The sequence below is a fragment of the Euprymna scolopes genome, chromosome 14 (genome assembly GCF_053919585.1).
Source record: "Euprymna scolopes isolate OS-2025 chromosome 14, ASM5391958v1, whole genome shotgun sequence".
Taxonomy (NCBI): domain Eukaryota; kingdom Metazoa; phylum Mollusca; class Cephalopoda; order Sepiida; family Sepiolidae; genus Euprymna; species Euprymna scolopes.
The window spans coordinates 112,200,924-112,207,028 of NC_136495.1; positions in this window are offsets into that span (position 1 = coordinate 112,200,924).

Consider the following 6,105-nt stretch of genomic DNA (forward strand, 5'->3'; position numbering starts at 1 on the left):
TTTGTCATAAATCGTTTTTTAAGTAACTGAAATTTATAAATTTCATTAATGATTTTCAATCCCCTCAGAATATTCTTCATCATAAAACTGTCAATCCACATATCTCATTATGTATTATAATGTGCGGCGACGTTACGTAGACATCAGTCGCTGCATTGAAATAGGGAGAGGAGCAGTAGGAGGTAGCAGTGTTATATAGGGGTTTCATTGAAAGAGAGTCTTAGTGAGAGAAGCTTAGAAAGAGTATTATTACAGTGAGGGATGTTGTAAGACAGAGAGAGAGAGAGAGAGAGAGAGAAAGAGAGAGAGAGAAGTTGTTGTACTCAGAGACTTAGAGAGATTGTTCATATTATTATTCTTATATATTAAATGTTCATTCCTTAATTGTGTTTATGGAAGAAGAAGGGGAAGAAGCTCTTAGAGTGAAGGGATAGTGTTCAGACAGTTCGGACATGATGATGTTGAGACGTGTGTGTAAAGACATATAACACAAATATATAATACAATTGGACTTTACCTTTTTGTCAGAATCATAAGACACAAGACGAGCTTTACAAAAAACACTTGATGGTTTATTCTTCACACGGCCGTGTTCCATCACCAAGAATTCAAAGTCTCACATTTTTCCTTGAAGTGACGTCTCGCTTCCTAGACGAGTGACTGTCTCTCTCCTAGACGTCTGACTCCCTCCGAGTTTCTTCACTGACTGACTAACTCTAAAGTTTTTTCTCTATTCCTAGAACTTTCTATTTTCCGTGACGTCATACACATGTTAAAACATGTGCATTCTTTCACGTGTCCTGGAGATACGTGTCCAAAACTTTTCCTATTTCTCAGTAACCTATTTATCCAATATGTTAAAAACATTATCTTATAAGCTGCATTCTTTCAATTTAAAATTTCATAACAAACTTGATAGTTAACATTCTTTCCTTGAAGTATTTATCTATATTCTAAACAAATGTTTGTTTTACATTTTTAAATTCTCACACGTAATCTATTTCTACACCTAGATTACGAGGTTCGAATTCCGCCTATGCTCTTTCATTTTCATTTTAAACTAACTTCTCCATTTTTATACTTACATGAAAAGGGGACAGCCCTTATCATGTAACAGCAGGACCGCTGACGCCACGCGGAGACAGTAACAGGAGTAGTAAGAGAGAGAGAGAGAGAGAGAGAGAGAGAGAGAGAGAGAGAGAGAGAGAGAGTGGAGTGGGAAAGACGTGACGGCATGAACAGCAGGAGAAGAGAGCAGACGACAATGAACTCCCACTAGCCGGTGACAGTCCTGTCAAAATTTGTTATGTAAAATGGGAAGCACGGATAGGAAATAAAAGTGTGTCTAAAAAAAAGTAAGTTCAAAGTATTTCTTTTATTTGTTTGGCACTTCGTCGGAGAGAGGAAGAGCGAAATGAGAACGCTTACCCATAACATTACAATTAGCAATTAGTCTTGAGCGGATTTTGGACAAGATAAGTAGTGACCCACTAGCAAAAGTAATTGTGATCACATGGTCGCCATATTTTAATTTAATTCACATCTGGGCTGGTGCATCTACCACTAGTCTCTCCCTTTTAGACAGGGTCCAAAAAAGAGTTGTCAATCTAATCGGTCCCACTTTATCAACTAAGCTCCAGTCCCTGTCCCATCGCCGCAATGTTGCATCACTGTGCCTGTTTTACAAATATTTTAATGGAATGTGTTCTGTCGAACTAGTTGCACTTGCACTCCCTCGACGTACACATCCCCGACAAACCCGCTTAGCAATAAGATGTCACCCCTTCACTGTTATTGTCCCTAAATACCAGAAAGCTTCCTATTCTAATAGTTTCTTCCCTCGAACAGTTAGACTTTGGAATCCCCTTCCTGCTGCCTGCTTCCCTGGCTGTACTGATACGCAAAAGTTTAAATGTAACATAAACAAATATCTTGTTAATCTTTCCTAGACATGCCCCCAAATAGTAGCCCCTTACGTCCAAATGGCGATATGCTTTGTAAGGGGTGAACATGAGTAAAAAAAAAAAGTAAATGAATAAAAAAAGGAAAATTACTCATATCAGAGAGTATCCTATTTACAAAGTCACAATTCGCCCATGCATGGAGTATTGTTGTCACATCTGGGATGGTCCATCAGCCACTAGTCTCTCACTCTTATACGAGGTCCAAATACAAGTCTCCAATCTAATCGGTCGTGTACTATCGGCCAAGCTCCAACCTCTGTCGCATCGCCGCAATGTTGCACCCACATGCCTGTTTTACAAGTATTTTAATGGAATATGCACTGATGAACTCACAGCACTTGTGCCCTCCCCTCGATGCCCAAAGAACCGACTAACCTGACAAGCAGCAAAATCCCACCCCTTCACTGTAAACGTCTTCAGATGTCGGGAAACCTTCTACTCTAATATTTTCTTCCCTTAGATTATTAGGCTTTGGTATTCCCTCCATATTTCCCGTTTCCCTGGCTGTACTGACATGCAGAAGTTTAAATGTAACGTGAACAGCCATCTTGCTGCTTAACTCTCCAAAGTCCCCTATTAGGCACGGTCCCTTACGTAATTGGTAACATGCCCTGTTTGGGGGTGAAAAGAGTAAAATAAGAGACATCTTTAAGAACGCGTATAAGATTTACTATAAAAAAGAAATTAAAACAAAATTTATCTTAGATAAAAGAATCGAACAGTTGAGTTCCGCTCGATGTAGGAGGTACGTTTCCCACAGCCTTAACTTGATAAGGCATACCATCACATGGTCGCCATATTTTAATTTGATTCTGCGTTGAAAGCGGGACACAGGTTAATAAGGCTTCCTTCCAAAAGAAGAAAAAGGCGCCTGAATAAATTAGTCTTAATACCCGATAGAACGGCTTCCTCTTTCGTACGTAGTTACTTGGCATTGGACCTTATCTAATGGTAAGGCTTTACCGTCCACCCCCATCCCACCCGTGCCACAAATTAAAGCTACCTCCTTTCTCGCCCCCGCCCCTGTTTTTTTTTTTTTTTTTTTTTTTTTTTTTATAATAAACCTCTTCAGCCCATGTTAAAAAAAAAAAAAAAAAAAAAAAAAAGTGACGTCTTTCTTTTGTACGGTTAATAACCTGGAAAAAAAAATTACATTTCCAACCGTATTTTCAAATAAGAGAAATACTTTCAACTGGTGTTTGACATTAAGGCTCTGAAATTTTTAGATACAGATCGATAATTGATACTGTTTGTATTATTCTGATCACACACACACACACACACACACACACACACACACACACACACACACACACACACACACACACACACATAAGTGTTAAGTGTTACGTGGTTATATATATATATATATATATATATATATATATATATATATATATATATAGAGAGAGAGAGAGAGAGAGAGAGAGAGAGAGAGAGCGAGAGAGAGAGGAGGTTAGGATGTGTTTTAGGTTTACCTCCTCTAAGCTCGTTCAATACACTACAAAAGGAGTCACAAAATGCAAGAAACAGCGATGTGGATTTTGTGACATAATAATAGAAGGAAACACATAGACATTCAAAAATCCAACACAAACATTCAGAATAAAAAAGGATCTAAATTGCACCTCCAGAAATGTAGTGTATGCACTAAGATGCACAGCATGCGACAAATCCTACATAGGCGCCACAAAAAACCTCAGCAATAGAGTGGCCTTACACAAGAGCAACATTAAAATTGCAGATAACAGACACCTCTACGTTTCAGAACACGTGCATACATGCAGTGGAAATAGCTTCAAAATAATGCCAATCTTCCAAACAGACAATTACTCTTATTTATTTACACAGGAAAAAAATTTCATAACAAGATTCACTCCCGAATTAAACAGAGCTTAATATCAACACACAAACAAATCAAATGCAAAACACACCCGCACGCACGTTCATACACATGTACACCCCCACACCTAAATCAGAACCGATACAATAAAAAAAAAACACACACACACGCACACACACTCAGCCACACACAGGCACAACACTCCTATCTCTAGTATAACACATTAAACAATACCAACTTACCTCGAAACCTACAACACTAAAATATATCTAGAACCACAGTGTTCCAACACTGCGCTCACCCCTCCTACCCTCAGTCAGTGGAGGAGAAATCCTTCATGACTAAGATAATTCTTATACTTGTGGCTTTCCAGGTGTCCCCTCCCTTCTGGGGAGCGAGATCTTCCCGACACTAAAAAGCGATCCTGGATCTGGTCCTACCCACATGAGGAGACAAAACAAAAATCCCCTATGTCTATTTATAAATAAGGCTTTATTTAAACAAACATAGTATCATGAATGCCCCGTCCGACTAAGATTAAAACGAAATCACAATAGAAAGAAACTAAAATCTAAAAATCAAAAAAATCAAAATCACAATTAAATGAAAACATCTCTACCGATTATCCCTGTTTCAGGGAAGCTGGTTTCCTCCCCAGGCCAAGCACAAAAGTGTTACGGACAGACCGACCGACCCACCGACCGAGGGAGTTACTTATAGAGTCGCTTGTACGCGACTAAAAACAGTATGATACATTCGTATCACAAAATAAAGAAAATAAAACATTTTTCTAAATAGAAAAATATGAAGCTAATTTGTATAACTAAAAAAAAATAACACTGCTGATTCATTCAGTCAATCAGTTTGTTTATGCGACCAGCTGTTTCTGGCAACTTCAATCTCATATCATCATCGGCTATTAGGCGGTTTCTTGACTTTGCCTTTATTGCTACTAAACTTGAGAACCCTGATTCACATAAGTAAATATTTTTTAAATTATCAGTTATTTATCCCCGATATATTTATATATATATAAATATAATTTTTACCCCATGGTTGGGATCCTCTCGTCTTAATCCACCCGGTGACTTATTTTGTTCCTTGTAAACTACAAAAGAAAATAAATAAATAGATAAAATAATTAAATAAATAAAAATAATTAGTATTAAATAAGACTATCCGTATTCAGCCGGAGCCTATGGTGAAAATGAATATATCAGTGTCTCGTATAGATTTTGACTTTTAGCTGTGCAAACCTAGACTGGTTGAAGTACTCAGAAACGCCGGACAAAGTGTTATTTTTGGGACCGGACTTTGCTGTCCGTTGTAAGCGAAACTATATCGCGTTTTGTTTTTCAATGTAACTGGAAGTATCCGTGACCCGTTGGATCACAACCTCTACTACTATTTATGCTACTTTGATTTCATTAAAAAAAACATTCATCAATTGTGATGTATCTGTTAAGAAAATTTTATTGCATACCCGAAAATAATAAGTTTCTTTACTTCCATATTATCTATATTGCCCACTTGATTTCAGAAAAATCATCATTGGTGATTGTTCACTGGCAATAAGGGAGCAGTGTTTCCTGGAGTCTGAGTGACAACAAATCTCCCCAGATTTCCAGCACTCTTCATTGCAAATAGTTTTGCGTCATCACAACAGCCATTTACCATTGATTTATCGGTTGCAACGACCGTGAGTCTTCTCTAGAATTTGAGTAGCAATAACCACCCCCTAAGGCTCTAGTATTCTCTATATGTTCTCAGTGGAGGTATGGTTGGTGCTTCATCGCATCGGTTTTTCTATCCTCCTTGATTCTTCATGTGAAACGTTGTGCGGGAACCAGCACACGTTGTGTGTCGTTTTAGTCGCAAAGGATTCCAAAACCAAGAATAGGAAATAACTCCAACTCGCTTGTTCTTTGCAGCAACAACATTTGTCTCCTCATTGCTATAGCCATGACATCCCCCCCCGTGATCTAAAACGTTCTCTATGCATCTCACGAAATCTCGAACGTTATCTCATTCCGTGCTCCACGTCTCTCATGTGATCGTTCTCTTTCTATTTTTTATAGTCTTTATTTTTCTTAACTGGTGACGTCATTTCGCATGCATTTACATCTGCGCTATGTTACGCACCATTTTTGTGGTGTTAAGTAAAGATGGTTTCATGTGTATGTGTGTGTGTGTGCGCGCACGCGCGTTACAAGGTGGAACGATAAAAGAGCCGCCCTAAAAAAACAACACTACAGCTTTATTTAAAAACTATATTGAAAAAATCAAATCAGGCAACTT